This window comes from Nuphar pumila, chromosome 16, assembly GCF_984573655.1.
Source record: "Nuphar pumila chromosome 16, dmNupPumi1.hap1.1, whole genome shotgun sequence".
Lineage (NCBI taxonomy): Eukaryota > Viridiplantae > Streptophyta > Magnoliopsida > Nymphaeales > Nymphaeaceae > Nuphar > Nuphar pumila.
The window spans coordinates 26,316,102-26,338,600 of NC_143264.1; the positions used below are offsets into that span (position 1 = coordinate 26,316,102).

At 37.1% G+C, this 22,499-nt stretch overlaps 1 protein-coding gene across 5 annotated transcripts in view; it reads right to left on the reverse strand.

Moving 5' to 3' along the window:
* The window catches only part of LOC149813115 (uncharacterized), a 35,556-nt gene extending 18,473 nt beyond the window's left edge, over positions 1-17,083 (reverse strand). For 2 of the 5 annotated variants that reach the window (XR_016428245.1, XM_089991426.1), the window contains exon 1: positions 16,882-17,083. The gene's annotated coding sequence lies outside the window, so the exon portion shown is untranslated. Of the gene's footprint in view, positions 1-655; positions 1,002-16,490; positions 16,576-16,881 lie in introns of those variants that run through there. The other 3 variants (XM_089991427.1, XM_089991428.1, XM_089991430.1) reach the window with 3 other exon arrangements.
* Between the last annotated feature and the right edge of the window lie 5,416 nt (positions 17,084-22,499).

The following is a 22,499-nucleotide window of genomic DNA, read 5'->3' on the forward strand; positions in this document are numbered from 1 at the left end:
ATATGTGCTGCAGATAGCAGCACTAAATCAATTGCATGAGTCATGTGGCCTTTATGTATTTCATCACAGCACAATTTATTAGGTTGGAAGGGCTCCCTACCCCTTCTTTCAACAGTTTTGAAGTTTTCCCACAATTAGGAAATCATTATCTTAATGGCATAATGCATTTTACAATATCAGCATCTTAACAAAGTCAGGAAATTCATTTATAGCTGTTGCAATCTGAACAGAACAAAAGTACTACCAGATCATACTTAATAAATATATAATTGGAAACTGAATCCCAGCATGCTGGCTACTAACTGATTATGATATCATATAACATCATAGTTGCAACAATTACAAATTAGCATACTAACTAGTCCACCAAGTGTGGAGGCTAACATGTATTTTTGAATGAAGTACTCTCCCTTGTGGAACCAAAATAAGGCCATGGCCAATTTAGAGCATAAAATATGATGACAACAAAAATGACCAACAAGGTCAACAATTTAAGGCTCCTAGTGGAACTGCAGACTATTTACTGATCCATATCTTTCTGACCGATTAGTATTTCCTCTCAGCCAAGACCACAAAAATGACCACTCATAACATTACCACAAACAGCAACGCACATGACCATCAGCTGAAACAGTGAGCAGAAACATGAGTGAACCTTCCATTTTATGGCAAAAATGGGTTCCTCTGTCAACCCTTAGACTAGATTTTAGCTTGCTTGTGTTAGAAGGGGCTTTGTTTTACAGAAGAACAAGGAGCATCACTTTCAGGTATGAATTTTCCATAAGCTTAATCCATAACCAAGGCGAACAAGCATGAGCTTAAATAGCATGTGCATGATACTTGTCAAGCACACTTTGGATCCAGGAATTTCTGTCCAATTGACAGATATCTCAATGATGGTGCTATTAAGTCATTTGCATAAATCCACTAATTCAACATCAAAGCACCACCTGAAGCAAAAAATTAATGCTTATTAAATAAAGAAAATTATTAGTTCAACTAAATGAAAACTTTAAGCACCACCAACCAAAAACGTAATGCAATTTCAGTTTCTGGCTTGATCAGGATGTGAATTATACAAGTCAATGATATAACCAACAATGTTCAGTATATGCAACTGGCATGGATGTATCTAATGGCAGGTCACATTCTGCCAAGTCAATGCAAAAAATTAATGCTTATTAAATAAAGAAAATTATTAGTTCAACTAAATGCAAACTTTAAGCACCACCAACCAAAAAATGTAATGCAATTTCAGTTTCTTGCTTGATCAGGATGTGAATTATACAAGTCAATGATATAACCAACAATGTTCAGTATATGCAACTGGCATGGATGTATCTAATGGCAGGTCACATTCTGCCAAGTCAATGAGCCATTTGATGAGTCCAGCATATAAATCAATCCAACTGGCATGGACTCATCTTATATGTTTTAAAGGTGTAAGGAACAGCGAAGCATTTCAAAAATTATAAACAAGGAAAAAAAATTCAAAACTTTAGGAGGGGCTCGAGCCCCACATCACCCCCCTGGATCCGCCCTTAACACCCAACACTGCGAAAGTTGTCCCCAGTGTTGCACCAGCATTACATGCCTTTAGGAATGTCCCTGTTACATAGGTGTAAGATGGTACTAAACCATAACTTATGATGTCACATTTTTTTATTTGCATAAATGCAACCCCAAATGCTATACCTTTTGGATAAGTTTAGCAAAGTTGATTTTCATTCTCATAGGTTTGATCCATTTGGGGGTCAAATAAGAGATAGACCGGTTTCTGTTAAGTTTATATATATAAAATAATATATATATATATATATATATATATATATTTCTAATGATGTAATAGGTAATACCCTCTAAAGGTTTTTTCATCTTTTGTAATAGGTTGTGCCCATTAGGGGCACATCAGTCCTTTTTCTTTTTCTTTTTTTATTTGTTTTTGTTATTTTGTAATTGGCTAAGGGCTTTTTGGTCAAAAGCCCTAAGAGCCGTTGGGAGCTCCCCAACGGCTATATTTATAGCCGTTGAACCTCTCCATGTGTATATAAAGGGGATCTCCCCCCTCATTTGTTTGTAATGATTTTTCTAAGCATTCTACTCAATAAAGATGATATTTTTTATGTTCTTATGTTATTATTTTTATTGTTGTTTTCGCTCTTGTGCCTTAGCCTTAGTTGTCATAAGCGCTAGGCGGAGCCTAGGCAGTGAGACCCTAAAAAGGCCTAGGCAGGGGCCTAGGTGGTACCCAAAAAAAACATAATAAGAAACATGTATGTTGTCTTCTTCTTCTTCTTCTTCTTCTTCTTCTTCTTCTTCTTCTTCTTACAACAACAACAACAACTACGCCTTCATCCCAAAACAATTAGGGTCGGCGATATGAACCAAAAAAGAAAATCATTCTAGGTCTTTCACATGAATCCTTCTCCTCCAATCATTTTTATCCAATGCCATGTCCTCGATGAGGTTCAAAGCATTCATACTCTTTCCTATCATCTCCATCCAAGTCTTCTTAGGCCTACCCCGACCACTTTTAACTAATATATTTTCTCATTTCTCCATCCTTCTAACCGGAGCATCATTAGGCATTCGCTGAATATGTCTGAACCACAGTAAACGATTCTCTCTCATCTTATTTTCAATGGATGCAACGCCTACCTTCTTACGTATCTCTGCATTTCGAATCTTATCTTTTATTGTATTTTCACACATCCATCTAAGCATACGCATCTCAGCTACACTCATTTTTTTTAATATGATGTCTCTTGGCAGCCCAACATTTTGTACCATATAGTAAAGCAGGCCTAATTGTCGTCCTATAAAACTTTCCCTTCAACCGCAATAGCATTCTACGATCGCACAACACTCCAGTTGCACTTTTCCATTTCATACACTCAACCTTTATCCTATGATTTACATCTCCATCAATTTCTCCATACTTTTGAATGATAGATCCCAAATATTTGAAACAGACATCCACCGGTATTTCTTGCTCACCAAGCTTCACTACACTCTCATCACTACTTCGTTGCTTACTAAACCGACATTCCATATATTCTGTCTTACTCTTACTCAACTTAAAACCTCTTGCTTCCAATGTCTGCCTCCATAATTCTAACTTAGTATTAACCTCAAACAATATCATCAGCAAACAACATACACCATGGCACATTTTCTTGAATTGATCTCGTAAGCTCATCCATCACTATAGCAAATAGGAAAGGGCTTAATGTAGATCCTTGATGTAACCCAACCGTTATAGGAAAATTGGTTGTCACCCCTCCACAAGTGCGGACATTGGTTACTACTCCTTCGTACATATCTTTAATTATACTAATGTACTTGAGAGAAACACCTTTCTTCATCATTGTCCACCAGAGAACATCCCTAGGTACTCTATCGTATGTCTTCTCCAAATCAATAAAAACCATATGCAAATTTTTGTTCCTCTCTATATCTCTCAATAAGTTGTCTAAGAAGATGTATAGCTTCCATAGTTGATCTTCTACGCATAGAACCAAATTGATTCTCTGATATCATGACCACCTTCCTCAACCTATACTCAATCACCCTCTCCCAAAGTTTCATAGTATGACTCATGAGTTTTATACCACGACAGTTTGTGCAATCTTGTATATCACCCTTATTCTTATATAGAGGCACCAAAGTACTCTTCCTCCACTCATTAGGCATCTTATTTGTTCATCAAATCTTGTTAAAAAGATTTGTCAATCATTTTAAACCTTTCTCACCCAAGCATTTTCAAGCCTCGATAGGTATACCATCTGGGCCAATTGTCCTTGATTTCATTTTCTTCAAAGCCTCTACAATTTCTTTCTTTTGAATCTTGCGCATGAAGTCACGATTTATCTCATGAAAAGGAATGGAGAAGTCTCCAAGATCCTGAGCATGACTTCCATTAAATAGCTTATCAAAATAATCTTTTCATATCTCCTTAATCTCTTCATCTTTAACTAAAACCTTTTGCGTTTCATCTTTGATACATCTAACCATGCTCAGATCCTTCGATTTCCTATCTTTCATCTTTACAAGCCTATAAATATCCTTCTCGCCCTTTTTGGTATCCAACTTGTCATAAACCTCCTTATATACCTTATCCCTCGCGTTTCGAACCACTTTTTTAACTTCCTTCTTTGCTATCATATACTTCTCCAAATTCTTATTATCACGACGCTTACTTAGATTTCTATAACACTCTCTTTTAACCTTAATAGCTGATTTGACATCCTCGTTCCACCATGATGTATCCTTACCTAGCGGTGCACCGCCTTTAGACTCACCCAATACCTCCTTAGCCACATTTCTCATGCCACCCGCTATCTTATTCCACATTGATTCTGAATCCTCCTCAAGACACCAATCAGCTTCCTTAACTACTTGCTCTACAAACATTCCTTGTTTAGCTTTTTTCAGTGCCCACCACTTAATTTTAGGATTTACCTTATGTTCATCCCTTTTGGGGCATTTTCTAATTCTAAGATCTAAAATTAAGACTCTATGTTGTGTAGCTACATTTTCTCCCGGTATAACCTTACAATCGATGCAACAACCCATATCTCTCTTTCTAAGTAGGAAAAAATCTATCTGACTCGTATTAACCTCACTTTTAAATGTTACTAGGTGAGACTCCCTCTTCCTAAACCAAGTGTTTGCTAAGATCATATCATAGGACAAACCAAAATCTAAAATCCTTTCTCCACTTTCGTTTCTTTCTCCTATACCATAGCCTCCATGGATACTCTCAAATCCATCCCTACTAATGTCTACATGTCCATTAAGGTCACCGCCGATGAAAAGTTTTTCTCCATAAGATATCCCTTGTACTACTCCATCTAAATCTTCCCAAAATTGACGCTTAATGGAATCATCTAAACCTACTTGAGGTGCATAAACACTAATAATATCCGTACCTAATACTAATTTAATAAGTAAAATCCTATCATCTTTCCTACGGACCTCAACTACATTATCTATAAACTCACGACTAATAACAATCCCTACTCTATTTTTATTCCTATTTATTCATGTATACCAAGGTTCTATCACTTTTGCTTTCTCACCTACCAATTTGGTCTCTTGTAGACATAAAATATTCATCTTTCTCCTACACATAACATCTACTAACTCTACCAACTTACAAGTTAAAGACCCTATGTTCCAAGTGGCTAACCTAATTTTATGGTCTTGAACTATCTTCTTTACCCCCACCCTTCCAACAAAGTGAGGGGACCCTTGCCTATTTGACACCACACCTGGGTGCCGGTGTGATGCGTCGCTCCTGGGCGACGACCTAGCAACCCTTGCCCATTTATCACTGCCTCCGAGGCTATAGAATACAGCGCATCGCTCAGTAGGAAACGCCCCAACGAAATTCTCATATTGGTTCATATTCATAGTGTGACTAAGTTTTTAGGTTGGCTGTCACTGGCCTACCGCAACCCTCCTCCTTTATCCGGGCTTGGGACCGGCAGTGTATAACTAAACAGTTATACATAGGCGGAGTTCTTCTTCTTCGAAAAAGAAAACAATTGATGTCTTCAAAAAAAAAAGCTTAGGCCCAGACCTGGTCACCCATGCGGTGGGGCTGCGCCAAGGTCGCCTAGGCGGCACCTTTGACAACTAAGGCTTAGTGCATTGTATTGCCCATAGTGGCTGTTTGTATTCCCTATATTGGCTCTTTGTATTGTCCCTTAGTGGACTTGTGCAATGTGTACTTGTAAGCTCTTGTAAGCTCTTATAAGCTCTTTTTGTATTTTCGCATATTTCATTACATGGTATCAGAGCCAAGGAATTTTTTTTGCTATTTTGCCTTTTTGAGTCTTGGGATTCTTTGGTTTGAGTTCATGCTTCGTGAAGAAATCATGATCAATGTATGGCTTGGATTCAAGGGAGATCTTGACCTGTATCTTAAAACTTTATTTTTACTTGAGTTGTCCATCGCATGTATTATGCATGAGAAAGCACTTATTTTTCTTATCTTTGAAAAATTATTTGTTATTTTTGGTAAAAATAAATTTTTAAATACTTTTCAAATTTATTATAGGATTTGCTTTTTTATTAAATATTTTATAAGGTTTATAATACTTATTTGGTCTTGTGAAATGATATTTATATATGTGCATGATTTTAGGAGATCTAGTTTGAATCTTAGGTTTTTGAACTCTCTTTATTTAATATGTACATATATGATCTAGTATTCTTAAGCATGTATTTTTGGCACTTACATGCTTTATTCGAGCACTTCATGGTTATAAATGTCAAAACATGTCCTTACACATGACTTTAATTTATTGTGTTTGTTATATTGGACTTTGTTTTGTTTTTTAAATATTTTTAAATGGTTTAAAATGTTTTTAAAATGTTCTTTTGTCATTCACAAGTATGATTTTATGAGATTTTTGCTTAACCTGTGTTTGAATTTCTTTCTTTTCTCTTTGACGTATTCTTATATGAAACATAGAATATTTTATGTAGTATTAAAGATTATACGTAGTTAGGGTCTTAGTGATCATGGATATCTTGTTATTTTGAAATTTTAATAAATGATTTTTCATATGGTCCTTATGCACTTGTGATTGTCTTTCATACACATTAATAAATTAGTATGTCTATTCGTGCAAAAGGAATTGAGCATGATTTCTTCATGCAAAACTTGTTCTTTTTATATAATTTATTGTTACGGACCTACACGAGCTCTAGGTCCGACCAGCTGGATCCACCCCATCCAGGACCCACCTAGCTATGATTATGCAGAGAGAGAAGGAGAGAGTTCTCCACTTCTCCCAGGAGTCTCTAAGAAACTCACACATCCTGGAATACTGTCAAGGCTGGGATTCTAATGGGATGCCCCCCCCCTCCCCGAGTCCTCTCTAGGTTGGGATTGTGGATGTATGTTCTATAAATAGGCATGTATAGTTATTTTAATTTTGAATGAGATTTATTGAATTCAACATCTAAATTTCGTTCTTGGTTTGTGTGATTGCTCTCTGAGAGAAAGATTCTGCTCTCTCACCCATTCGTCCATCTCTGCTCGTTGAGAACATGTTTTTCCTTCTGGCCGATGCCCTCGCCTTTGCCATCTGCCTTGATTTTCGTGCCAACCAAGTGAGATTCCCATCTCTCTTCCTGTAGATTTTCCTTGACCATGCCCCCCCCCTACCTTGGGACACGCCCTAGCTGTTAGATCTTGAGTCTCCACCAGAGTCGATCTAAAGAAGAAAAGAAGGTGGAAGAAGAGGAAGACGATAGGGTGTTATGAGCTGCAATAGGTTCACGTATTTTTTATAATCATACGTGACCTAATAGTTGATATTTATACACAGCACAGGTTACAAAACAATTTGGTAGTAATCACAATATTACAAGAATGACACTGCAAGGACCGTCAAACACGTAAAACCTAGTTCGGATCTGGATCAGACCCAAACGGGTCCAACCTATTTCACGACACTTATTAGCCTCCCTCATGTTGTGTGTGGTCTTGTACCATGGACAACTTGTTCTTCAAGAACCAGAATCTATTTTTTGTTAATCCCTTTGTAAATAAATCCGCCACCTGGTCTTCCGTAGAGATGAAGTGAGGCTCAATCTCTTTGTCTTCAATCTTTTGTCGAATGAAGTGTTCATTTATCTCAATATGTTTTGTCTCACTGTGATAGATAGGATTAAAGGATATTTTGATGGCACTCTGGTTATCACACAAGAGGATAGATTTCGAGATCCGTTCTTCCAATTCATTCAACAAATGCCTTGTCCAAGTAGCTTCAGCAATTGCAGCAGTCATTGATCGGTATTCAGCTTCAGTACTTGATCTAGCTATTGCTTTTTGTTTTCTACTGCTCCAGGATACTAAGTTTTCCCCAAGAAAGATGCAATACCCAGAAACTGACCTCCTTTCATCAGGATCTTTTGCCCAGTCGGCATTACTATAGACCATGATGTCATGTATGTCTTCTCTTTTCCAACTTTTCTTATATACCAGCCCATCTCCAACCGTACCTTTTAAATTCCTCAACACTCTCTTGAATGCATACATATGTCCCGTTCGTGGCTCATGCATAAACTGCGACACTTGATTGACTGAGTAAACAATATCAGGGCGAGTAAAAGTAAGATATTGGAACATACCGACTACACTTCGATATCTTGTAGGATCTGGGTACAAATCTCCATCCTAGGAGTTGAGCTTTTGATGCAAGACACTTGATGTAGGCAAAGGCTTACAATCTTGCATGCCAAATTTCTTCAACAAATCCAATGTATATTTATGTTGTGTCAATGTTAAACAATCATGCTTCCTATCTACCTCAACTCCAGGAAATATCGCAAATCTCCCAAGTCTTTCATCTTAAATCTTTGACTTAAGAGTCCTTTTATTTCCGCAATGTGGCTCATTGAGTTCCCTGTAACAATGATATCATCAACATATATCAACAACAGGGTGGTGATACCTTTGTCCTTGAAAATGAACAATGAGTGGTCCAAGAAGGATCGAGAGAACCCATGTTTCTGTATTTTCAGGGAGAAACTTTCAAATCACGAGCGTGAGGTTTGCTTCAAGCCATAGATGACTCTGTTTAACCTGCATACATGCGTTTTTGGGTCTCCCTCAGCATATCCAGGAGGCTGCTCCATGTAAACTTCTTCCTTCAAGTCTCGATGAACAAATGCATTTTTGACATCCAACTGACTCAATGTCCATTTACGTTGGACTGCTTAAGACAATATAATTCTTATTGTTCCAATTTTGACTACAGGACTAAAAGTTTCATCATAATCTTGGTCATATTCATGTGTAAACCCCTTCTCAATAAGCCTGGATTTATATCGTTCTATCGTGCCATCGGGTTTGTACTTAATTTTGTAAACCCACTTGGAATCAACAACATTTTTGTTAGGAGGTCTGGGAATAATTTCCCATGTCTGATATTCATGAAGCGCTCCCACTTCTTCATTCATGGCCTCAATCCATTTATTTGATTTCACGGCTTGATGAAATCCCACGGGTTCATCATGCTTACAATATGAGATAAAAAGAGTTGAAGATCCATAGAAAATTTATTGTAGCTGACCCATATAGGATGTCTGATTCTATTTGAACTCCTCATGTTTCCAACATGCACATAGGTATTTGGTTCTATGTGAGGAACATGGTTCTACGTGAGGAACAGGAGGAGTACCTTTTTCTCTTCGTACGTAGATATTACCTTTAAAGTTATCAATAGGGTGAGATTGTGAGTCTACACATTCTTCAACATATGAAGCCCTATATGTCTAATCACCTAATTGAGGTAAGCACGCTTGGCCTGAGTCGATGTCATCCTGGTCGGCTGACTGTGTCTCCTGAGTACACTGAGATGAGCAGTCGCCATAAACACTTGCAAATAATTTAGCATTCAGCCATGGATGATAAACTTCTTCTCTGAGAATTATTTGGCAGGTATTAAACAATATATCTCCAAAATCATTCTCATCGAACACAACATTCCTGGAAATTTTGGCACGCCTAGTCGTAGGGTCATAGCACCGATACCCTTTGTAATCATCTGCGTATCCCACGAACCTACACTTGAAAGCCTTTGGTTGAAATTTATTTCTGAGAGAATCATCAATATGAACATAGAAAGTGCATCCAAAAACACGCAGAGCATTATAATCAAGTTGGATCGCTTGGACTCACACGACTCGGGCCGAGTCATGAGTCAAATAGAATCGAACAGTTCGTGTTAATGGCAATTTTGCAATATTTGTTTCTTTTACCTTTTAAGTTGTTAACGAAAACCCTTAAGGTCTTCATTGTTCAACCCTCGACGGAAGAGAGGAGAAGCCGAGAAGGTGTGGTGCGGTTGCAGCTCCAGCCATCCGACGAGAACTCCGGCGTGAACAGCGACGCCAGAAAAGAGTTTCCGGCGTGAACAGTAACTCAGGCATGGTTTGCCATTGTGTTTATTTTTTTGCGTTTTGTATTTGCATCGCGAACAGTAACTCCGGCGTGAACAGTAACGCCGACAAAGGCACATCGACGGTGAATACTGAATAGTAAGGCGTCGTCGCAGCTCCGACGCGTCTTCTCCAGCAATAATAGTGCATCGACGAGATTTTCCGATGCCACCAGGTATGTTTTTTCAATTTTTCCCCTTTTGTGTTTCTTTTTGCCGCTGCGAGAATTTCCGGCAAGATTTTCCGGCGAGTTTTGTGAAGGTATGTATGTTGTATGCACTCGTTACACTGGAGCGTGGGACAAATGAATGTTTTACCAGGCCCCAAACTTGGAGTTGCAAATAGACCACAGAGAGCCTTGTAAGGTTATGACTTTGGCCTTTTTATCTGGTTCGAACTGTCGTTTTGGGTAACGGGAACAGGTTTTTAGGATTCTGATTTGGTTTCGATTTGGGGTTCTCCTGTATAATTTTTTTTTTTTTGGTAACGAAGCATGCACTAATGGTTTTTTTGTTGTTGATAACTTGATCATGCTAGTGTTAATAGTAAAAAAAATGATAACTTGCTTATGCTGATGAGCATATACAATGTTCAGTTTGTGTGCATTATGTAGCGTACCATGTATAGTTTTATGTGTGCATCGATTTTTGGGATCATGTGCAGTTTTGAGTCTTGACCCACTTGTAAATCTGTTTTGCAATCGATTTGAGGATTCATGTGGACCGAACCTCAATCGATTTCAGGTTACAGTTCACTGATTTTCTTTGATAGGTTTGGAGTCTTTGGACTGATCCATAATAAAAATTGGGTTGACAAACTTTCCTTGGTGGGTTTGGACTGCTCTACAATGAAAATCGAGAGTAGCTGGACTAATCGTATCTATGTTTTTAACTTTCCTTGGTGGGTTTGTGCATAATCTACTAACTGTATCTATGTTTTTAACTTTTCAAATTTAACAGTTCTAGATTTATCAAATCATCAAAGAAATGTCAGAAGAAGGATCTTCAAGGACTCCAAGTACAACATTCACTAAGGGAAAGGACCCTGTGTGGGATTTTGGGTTACCTCTTGATAAAAAAAAGAAGAGGGTACAATGTACTTGGTGTACAAAACAGATGAGTGGTGGCATTAATAGACTTAAGTATCATCTAGCTGGTATTAAAGGAGAGGTGGAACCATGCGACAAAGTCGAAGAATCCGTAAGGAAAAAAATCGTAAGAATTTGGAGTCATTTAAGGAACACAAATTATATAAGAAAAATATTGTAAATGAGATTAGTTCCTTTGTTGAAGTAAATGATATGGACTTGTCAGATGAAAGTGATGAGTCTTCTGAGAAAAGATATATAAAGGAAAAAAAATTGATGAATGATGCCCAAAAGTATAATCTTGATGCTTTTGTTCAAGTGAAGGCAGGGTCTCCATCAATTGAAACAACTTGGAATAAAAGCAGCTTTGGATAGAAAAGCTAGAGATAGGTTATGTTCAACTATTGCGAGATTTTTTTATCATTCAGTCATTCCTTTCAACGCAGCCAATTCTCCTTACTTTACGAAGATGATTGAAGTTTGTTCCTCAGTAGGAATGGGATTGAAGCCGCCTTCTTCAGCTGAGATTTCTGGAAGATTATTACAAAAAGAAATTAAAAAAATTGATGATTATTTCAAAGAATACAAGGAGTCTTGGGCTGAAATGGGTTGTTCTATTATGGCTGATGGTTGGAAAGATGCAACACAAAGGACATTGATAAATTTTTTGGTTCATTGTCCAAGGGGCATTTACTTCTTGAAATCAGTTGATGCAACAAGTATCGTGAAGAATCGAGAAAATTTATTAAAATTATTTGATGAAGTGGTGGAAACAGTGGGTGCAGAGAATGTTGTTCAGGTATATCATTTTGTTCGTTTGAAATTTTCTATTGAACATTGATATTTATAATTTGTCTAGTATGTTAATAATGTTTTGAAATTGAAAAATCGCAGATAATCACAGATAATGCAGCCAACTATCAAGTTGGCTGGAAAGATGTTGGAGGATAGGAGAAAGACCATATTTTGGACTCCTTGTGCAGCTCATTGCATAGATCTCATGCTTGAAGATTTGTCTAAGATAAAAAGCATAGCTGGATGTGTGAGAAAAGGAAAAAGGATCACGAAGTTCATTTATAATCATACTTTTGTTTTGAACCTAATGAGGACTCAATTTTCTAATAAGAAAGAAATTCTAAGACCGGTTACTACAAAATTTGCCACTAATTTTATCATGCTTCAATCTTTGCTAGAACATCGAAGTGGTCTTAGAAAAATGATGGCATCAGATGAATGGAACAATTCAAAATATTCATCATTTGCTAAGGGGAAAGAGATGGAGGATATTATATTGAATAGTAATTTTGGAGAGTCGTAGAATCAACTGTTAAAACTATAGAACCTCTAGTCAAAGTTTTGAGAATGGTCGATGAAGAAGAAAATCCTACAATGGGGTTATCTTTATGAAGCTATGGATAGAGCCAAAGAGGTTATAAAAGAAATTCATGACAATGAGAAGAAAAAGTATAAACCTTATTGAAAAATAATTGACAATCGTTGGGAAAATCAACTTCATCACCCTCTTCATGCAGCAGCATACTATCTCAATCCCAAATACCGGTGGATGATTCTTTCAAATATTTGGGATCTATCATTCAAAAGTATGGAGAAATTGATGGAGATGTAAATCAGAGGATAAATGTTGGGTGGATGAAATGGAAGAGTGCAACTGGAGTGTTGTGCGATCGTAGAATGTCATTGCGGTTGAAGGGAAAGTTTTATAGGACGACTATTAGGCCCGCTTTACTATATGGTACGGAATGTTGGGTTGCTAAGAGACATCATATTCAAAAAATGAGTGTAGCTGAGATGCGTATGCTGAGATGGATGTGTGGAAATACAATAAAAGATAAGATTCGGAACGAAAAGATACGTAAGAAGGTAGGTGTTGCACCCATTGAAAATAAGATGAGAGAGAATCGTTTACGGTGGTTTGGACATATTCGACGAAGGCCTAATGATGCTCCAGTTAGAAAGATGGAGAAATGGAAAAATATATTAGTTAAAAGAGGTCAGGGTAGGCCTAGGAAGACATGGATGGAGGTGATAGGAAAGGATATGAATGCTTTGAACCTCACCGAGGACATGGCATTGGATAGAAATGAATGGAAGAGAAGGATTCATGTGGAAGACCCAGAATGATTTTCTTTGTTGGTTCATATCGCCGACCCCAATTGTTTTGGGATGAAGGCGTAGTTGTTGTTGTTGTTGTTGTTGTTGTTGTTGTATGTATTTGTTTATATCTTTTTATTAATTATTTTAAATTTTGAATATGAACTTTCTTTTATCAATTATCATTTTAATATATTTGAATATTTGCACGATTTCATGCAATTCACAAAGCATCCTGAAGTAAAGCGTGGTTTAATTAAATGTATTGAGAAGTTGGAGCCAAATATTTCAGCTAGAGTAAGAGCATGCAAGCAACTTGAGTTATTTGAAGATGCAAGTGCAGATTTTTGTACTTCTATAGCTGTTATGACTAGAGATGAGCACAAGCCAGGTGATCTATCTTTAACATTATTGTTGTGTTGTGCAAAAGAATATTTTTTTAATCAACTTTACATTTTTGTGTGTTTTGGCTTTATGTAGCAATATGGTGGAAAATGCATGGAATATGTGCCCCCGATCTCCAAAAAATTGTTATTCGTATACTTAGTCAAACATGTTCTTCATCTGGATGTGAACGAAATTGGAGTACCTTTGATTAAATTCACACTAAGAGAAGAAATAGATTAGCTCAAAAGAAACTTAATGACTTAGTGTTTGTCCACTATAATTTACGTCTGAGAGAAAAGCAATTAAAGAAAACACGTCTTGACCCAATTTCTTTGGACAATATATATTTGCAAACACCAATGGATGAATGGGCCATGCAAGAAGGAGTTTTAGATGGAGATGAGGTAAAACCATAAAAGTTTGTTTGATATTTTAACTTGATTAAAATTCTTTTAATTTAGTTTTTTGTCCTTCTCTATTGCATGCTAACTCAAATGTGTCATATTTTATTTAATGAAGGATTTCTTAAGGGACTTGGAGATGAAGTTGAAAACATTGAAGAAGCTAATCTTATTGATGATGAAGGTGGTGATGGAGTTGAAGATGAAGGTGCAAGGGAAAATGCAACCACTAGTACTCCAATTCAACCATTAATTTCAACTTCCAACTCAAGAATTGATTCAAATGAAGTTCGAAATAATAGCACTTCACCTCTATTTGAGATTTGACTCTTGACTTGAGAATTGAGATATATTTTGTAAAAGTGGATGAATTTTGGATGTTTGAAATTTGATTTTGCCATTGTGTTATGATTATTAACTTTATACTTATGAAGTTTGTAATTTTGTTATATGGCCATGGGTCTAGTATGGTTATTGTTGAGATGCGAAAGTTGATTGCTGAGATGCATTGCATATTGCTCAAGGTTATCTTTACTTTAGTTTTTACTCTTACTCTTGTAAGTTTTTAACTTAACCTTACTTTAGGGCTTATTTCTATTGAAATATTGAATTATTGTTTTGCTTGGTTGTTCGATTTCTTGCTATTAGATGAGTAATTATAAGTTAGATATAGTTTTACTTGATGTTATTTTACTTATTAATCAATTAAAGTAGTAATTAAGTCATTCTACAAACCTTTATATGCTTAAATGATAATTTATATATTGTTTTTCTTTTAAAATCAAAAGTTAACAAAACCCGGTCCGAGTCACCGAGTTGACCCGCCGAGTCACGAGTCAATAAAGAACGAGTCGAGTCCCGAGTCACGGGTTTTAAAACCTTGTTGGTGACTAACGACTATAATAACAAGAAAATATTCTGCAATGCATAAAACAATCACTTTTTTTAAAACAGCCAGCCAAAGAGAAAAAACGTTTTTAATCATAACTACAATCTGTATGATAATGACTATAATAACAAGAAAACAATGTTAAGCAATGGATAAAGCAAACACCTTTTCTTCAAAACAACCAGCTTAAACTGCAATCTGTATGATGCTTTCCACTCCATAATCCCCTAAAATACTCACAAACTCCCAACAGGGGTCGAGTGAACCGAACCCTAGTGACCAAGAAGCACTTTGTTGGTGTCAAATGAACTTCAAAGTGTTGTGTCATGTCAACACTATTGAAGACTTGAAAGATACAAGCTTGAAGGGTTCATCTAACACGATATGTATACAAACCAATGCCACTGAAACAGCAAATACGTAATGATGGATAAAGGAACAATGCTCCTAGCACATGCATGTTAAGACAAGGTTGTATAACTTTACCCTTAGCCAATGAGTTCTCAGGCTTCAAATCCTATGAAATGATATGCACTAGCTAGCCTAAGAAACACATGCAATACTTCCTCAATGCAGTCACAAGTTGCTCAGTGTCAATGCATACACTGCCTGAACTTAATATGTAATTGCAATCACGTCTGCCTAAATTCGAAAAAGCTTGAAAGACTACATTAAGTACACAAAGTTTAAGCAAGCACGCATTCCTGAAATCAACTTGGTGCTAAAGCAACACTAACACTTCTCAATCACAACACCACACGCATAACATGGTTTTGTTGGAACAAACGGTGGCCAAAACAGGATTTAGGAAAATCGAGATCCCAAGCCTAGAGGCACGTTCTTAAGATCACTATCTTTAGAACTTCAATCGCCCCACTTCAAGATTTTTGAAGATGCGAACAGGGTTTGTAACCGACTGAGTTCCCAGGATACAACTAGGCTTGGACCTCAAAAGTATCACTGCTTCGCAAGATCAGGTGACCTCTCCCACACATTGAACTTTGCAAGCCAAACGAGAGCAAGAGAATAGAAAGAGAGGAAGCTTGTGATTCAGAAAATCATGAACTAAAAGACTAAAATGAAAAGATTTATAGACTTTAAGAAAACAAACGTGATAAAAGATATTAAAGGTCATAAATCCAATGGCTTAAAATTTGATGAAAATGACCCTGAACGGTAATCCACCTTTGACCAATGGTCAAGGACCAAAACAACCGTCCAACACAAATGAAAAGTCAAAGACAGCCTGGTCAAACGTTAATGTGCAGTTAAAACGGACCTCGGCGCCACATTGGGCACACGAACTTATGTGTGTGAACTGGGCAAAGCGCAGCAACTGCAAGTCACCCTAAGACACAAGGTTTTCCAAAGTATAGGATACAGAGCAAAGAGTCAAAGACTATTTAAACCACTGGAAATATCTCTCCCTCTTAGATATAGAAAAAGCACTTAAGTGGAAAGCAATCACAGCACAAAAACTCAAAATAAAGAATATCCCATCTTCGAATTAATACAGCCACCAAATACAAACAGTGATACAGGACATGCAAGAGAAATCAGAATCAGCATCAGAACAAAATCAAAGAAGACAACACCAACCCAACAACCAAGAAATACTCACCAAATTCAACCGAAAGGTTTAGAGAGGACGCACCTGATAATCCGGTTAAAAACAAATGGGCAATTGAAACGATTTTTACAGGAAATCCCTTAAAAACTAAGCACTGGCGCCCAACATCCTCCATTTCCGAACAAACCCCCATAAGAAAAATCCAAACCCATAAACAACCAAATCTAAAAAGACCCAAATAAATTAACAGAAAAATACACAGAATCCGAAATCTCAACTCCCCATCCCATGTACCAAAAACGAGACAAACCACAAGACCACCAAAGAGAAAAACCCTAATTCCTAGACGAGGGCTTCAAAACTTGGCTACCTATGGAGTTCTTATTCACATACCAACGACAAATAATCGAAACAAAGCAATCACTCCATCAAAGCAATCGATGAAAAGACCAAACGAGCCTACAAGGGAACTCACCGGAGCCGCGTCCAGGAGAGGATGCGAGAACCACAGAAGGAAACAGAAAGAATGAGATTCTCGGGGGCTCACTGGAAGAATGTCCGAAGATTCGTGCGACGTTTCCGAGCTCTCTCTCTCTCGTAGTTTCTTTCTCTTCTTCGGTAAGCAAAATCTGAAAGAACAATTTTCGTTCGCTTTCTTTTGCTGTTTTCAGATGGTCATTCACCCAAACGTCAAGTCTCCATCGTTAATACCCCCAATTTTTTGAGAGATGAGGGTGATTTTGGAATTAATAAAAGTTTTTTTGGTAATTTTCATATCCAAAACAAATCATTTTCCCTAATTGGGGATGGAGAATTAACCCCAATCGACACTCTTTCTTGCGGCTCAAGAATCAAATATTGTATCATGCAATATATAAAAGGAGAAACAGGGGCAGTGAGTGCAAAAGATTTGAGTTTTGATTACTTTTTTATAAATGACATTTCTGTCACGTGTTTTGATAATGTAATTATAAATTTGTGTGGGCATTTGTAATTTTTTTTAAGTGTTACATCAACAAAAGATCACTCTTTGTATAGTTACTATAGCTTTTTTATATAGTGAAAATGTGTAGGTGCATGATCACTTTCGAACATAACCAGAACGAACTCGTAAAAGTCACAGCTAAAGGTTCAGGATCTTTGGCAGTGACTTTTATCGCTGCTAAAGGTATTGTCGCTAAAAGTCTCAGTGCGCTGAAACGGTTCTGTTAGTTCATGTTTGAAAGTGAGCATGCACCTAAGCACTACGGGAATATGTTTACCAACCAACTATATATATAGTTACTATTTGCTAATGTTTAGTTTATTAATTAACTCTCTCTACTCTTTGTAAATTAGATTACATAAATCTGACACGACCCGCCAACCCGCTTCTTAGCCGGGTTTGGGTTTGGCTTAAACGGGTTCGTGTCTTAAACGGGTTGACCCGCCTAACCTGTTTATTAAACGGGTCGGGTTCGTGTTAGGGGTATGCAAACCCGGCTGACCCGTTTAATAAACGGGTTAGACGGGCGGGTCAACCCGTTTACCCGCACCTGAACCCGACCCGCCAACCCATTTACCCGACCCGCCTGCCAACCCGTTTACACGTTTACCCGAACCCGCCGGCCAACCCGTTTACCCGAACCTAGCCCACCAACCCGTTTACCCGACCCTGACTCACCCGTCAACCCATTTACCTGAACCCGCCCACCAACCCGTTTACCCGAACCTGACCCGCCAATATGTTTACCCGACCTGACCCGTTTATTAAACGGGTTAACCGTGTCGTGTTAGGTTACCCGTTTAATAAATTGGTCGGGTTCGTGTTGGCCACAGCCGACCCGTTTAATAAATGGGACGGGTTCGTGTTGAGGTATGCTGACCCGCCAACCCGGCCCGATTGCCACCCCTACTCATCCCCAGTAAATTGGTAGCTCTCTCTCTCTCTCTCTCTCTCTCTCTCTCTCTCTCTATATATATATATATATATATATATATATATAAATTAAGATTTTTTTATTTTGTGAGCTTATGTGTGGTTCCATGATGGCCATCATGCTTTTCCTGAAGTTGCATGCATCTTCGCAAATTAAAGCTACAGTAATTCTAAATTTATGCCTTAGCTAAGAAATCTAACTTTTTTAAGATGATGCATTTGTCTAATTGTGTTTCTAATTCAATCTTTGATACCACGTGACTTTTTTTATCTTGCCTATGATACAACTTTATTCTTGGAAATAAATAATAACACATAAAAATATACTTGTCAAATATCATGATTTTTATTGTGATTTCATTGATTTAACAAAAAATATTGCCATTTTTTTTTCCCGTTGTTACTAAATGTAATTACAATTATTTATGCCTTTGATATGTAGTGACAAATATTAATAAAATTTTAAATTTTCATGTAAAACTAAGATATTTTGGTCAACATTTTAAATAAAGAAAATACCATGATTTTTATCATGATTTCATTAATTTAACCAAAATATCATGATTTTATTGATCTTTCTTGGAAAGCAAGTTATCTTATTTTCTATGTATTTTTCCTTTTTTCATATTTTTGTTCCTAAACTTAATTCGGGCTTAATCAAACTCAAATCCAATGGCTGGCCCCAAAAATTAGAGATGCAAATAGATTGGAGGTATCTGACTAGGGGGTGCCAATGGGTCCGGTATGACCCATACCCGACCCATGCCAAACCCTATATAACCAAACCCTAAATAAGAAGGCTCGGTTAGAATCTGGGTCAAATACAAAGAGTTCAATTAATATATGGATCAAAGTATGGTTTGTGAAATTTTATAACAGACATGGGCCTGACTCGAGTTTCGATTAAGATCTATAATTTTTAAATGTAAAAATGGTAAAAAAAATATATTTTACTGGGTATGGTTCAGGTTTGGTTCATGTGATCCTTATGGGATCCAGGTAAGGTTTCTCCTATGGTAGGTTCGATTAAACCAGGGTCAAGACTGTAAACACCCAAAATTTTTCTCATTCATTCTCAGACACCCCAAATGCATATGTCAACTCTGTTAGATCAGTGTAGGAGTCCAACCCCAACTTTGTCTCAGTTTAAGTGTCATTTTACCCTTTTTACTAGAAAAAATATCATTTTACCCCTAGGTCATCTTAGACTCCTGTCAGTCAGAGTCGGCCAAGCTCATTCTTAAGCTCAGAATAGTTAGAATGTCAGTCATTTCTAGTTCATTTGAGCTCACGATGAGCAGACCATGCTCATTTCTGATCATTCCTTCTAAAATGGGTTAATTTTCTCATAAATGAGCTTATTTCTAGTTTAAATCCAAGCTAATTGTCTCTGAGTCAGTCATTCCTAGTCAACCCTATTTCTTTGAGTCTAGCTTGAGCTCACCAATAGTTCAGGTGCTCAAGTTTCAGTTCAAACCCATTTTCCAGTGTCTAGTACATTTTAGTCAATTTCAACTGAAATTGAGCTAAGTTCAGTCGGTTGAGCTAGTGTTTGAGCTTCAGTTTTAATTCATCTCAGTGTTACTGATCTTTGTTCCAGCTCAAACCCAGTTCGTGACTCAGCTCACTCCAGTGACCATTTCTCACCATTCCTCTAAAAATCTCACCATTTCTCGACCATTCAAGTCTAGGAGTTCTGTTGAGCCAGTGTTTTGTCAGTCCATCTGAGTTCTGAAACCCTAGAACTCAGTGCATTCCAGTTCAAACCAGTTGAAACCCCAATACTCCTGACCCCGCATGGACAAAAACCATTTCTTGAACCATTTTGCTCATTTTTGTCAAAATTATCACTTTTTAAACTGATACAACTATCGATCGGGGTCCAATACATAAGATTCTTCATCCAGGGTTAGCATTTCGCATGGCATTTCAAATCATTTATCATCGTTTCTCATCATTTTCAATCATTTCATTACATTTCATTTTATTTTCGAGATCCAGAACTTCAGTTTTGAAAATTCCAATCCATATTTGAATTTTAAAGCTTTTCAAAATCAATTTCAAACCCGGAGTTTCCAAAATTGACATTTTCACCCTCAAGACTCTAAATTTAGAAATATTTTCCCGAGAAAACAATCTGGAATTCTTTTCAAACTCGATTTTCAAATTTTAAACTGGATTTACTCTGCAAAGGGGTATAGTGTTTCATATTTTGAGTTTTATTTCAAAATTGTCAAAAATATTTCATTTAATCCAAAAAAACCTTTTGAGAAATCATTCTACCCCTTTGATTTTCAAAATGAATTTCACAATAATATGTGGGCCCACTTTCAAGGTGGCGCCCCACTCAAGAATTTTCAAAATTTTTCTTTTAAAAAGAAATTCGCTTTTTCTTTGTATTCTTTTATTTGTTTATTTTATTTCCACCTAGGAGAAGTGGGGCCCACCAAGGTGGTCGACCCCCTCTCCCTTGTTTCTTTTTTCTTTCCCCATTTTTCTTTTCTTTCCCTTCTTTTTCCTCCTCTTTTCCCTTCATTTCTTCTCTTCTTTTTCTTTCCTTTCTTCCCTTTCTTCTTTCTTTTTTTTTCTTTCCTTCTCCTTTTTTCCTTCCCTATTCATCCTTGTCGCGAGTCCCATTTTCCTCCTTTTTCTTTCTTTCTTCACCCTCTTCTTTCTTTCCTTTTCTTCTTTCCTTCTCTTTCTTTATTTCCTTCTTTCTATCCCTCCCTTTCTTCCTTCCTTCTTATTACCTATTCCACTTACTAAAACCCAAGTCACCCACGACTGGAGCATGGAAGAGCTCCCTCTTATTCACACTACCTCTCTCCCTATTGAATTCACACCTAGCCCATGATCTCCCTCTCTTTCATGCCCTAATTCCTCTCTCTCATTGGATTCTCTCCTTAGTCTCCCACCCTAATTCACGCCCAGCAAGTTCATTACCTTCGGGGCATCACCTTCAAGACCTCCAATAGATTGCCTCTTCTCACTTGGTAATGCCCATCTTTCATTGCAACCCACCTTAGTAGCAAGCTCCAGCCCTGCCTCAATCTTCAAGACCTCTAGCCTTTGCAGCAGCCACAACCTCCATCTCCTTTTACCTTGAAGCACCTCAATCGGCACTACCATCACAAAAATGTCCTCTCCTTTGGCAGTAGCAACTCTAGCCTTCCACCACCGCTCCAAGCTCAACTGGTCTACTTGCAACCCATGGTAAAAATCAATTATCTCTCTTGTTCTACACCCATATTCTTGGTTACCCTCCTAAACAAAGTGATGCATCAAATAGGCAGTCGATTGAAATATCTATGCTAAAAGAGTAGTTTTAGATATTTGATGGCATACAAGGGACATTATAAAGTTTAGCATTTTAGATCACATGAATGGAGCAATTCATCTGATTAATGGATAGAACCTTTCCTTTCAATGATCAATATTAATAGAATATCATATCCTCCCTCTGATTTTCAATTCATTATCATGTTCCATATTTAAACATTGCATCTTAAACTCTTTTCATCATTATGTCATTCATATAACATGATTTTATTTAGCCTTTTGTGTTGCATGGTTTTCTTGTAATCCTATGTGTAATCCAGTCATTATTGCATGTACAAATTCATGGCATTAAATCCTGGAATTTTTATGTTGCAGGCACATGTGTATTAGTGATATCCTGCAAAAAAACCCAGACCAAGTTGGGTTCTTCAACTCTATTTTAAAAATCAAATATCGAACCCGGTTTTCAACTCTGTGAAAACGCTGGGCATATCAGTAGCAGACTTTTTGATTTAAGATCTCCCTAATAGGAGATACGAATCATGATCTGTAAAATACAGTGGATTCATGGAGGAATCTAATATTTTATTGTATTTTATGGGATTTTTCTGATAAAACTTGCTATTTGTCAAAAATCAATTCATATGAACTATTGTGTAAAGCCTGTTACAAGCTTGTCAGGGTCTAGACTGACCTAAATTGCTTGTGACTCTCCGATCTGTAAGTCGGATGCTCTGATTGTTAAAATATGAATTGTTTCTCATGATATTCTCTACCATTTCCCAGAATTTAAGGATTTTAAGATTTATATTTCTACTTTTTCTAAATTTTACAAGTTTACCTATTGATTCCCTGTTATTTCAATTTTGTCACATTCAAGGGTCTATTAAACCAAT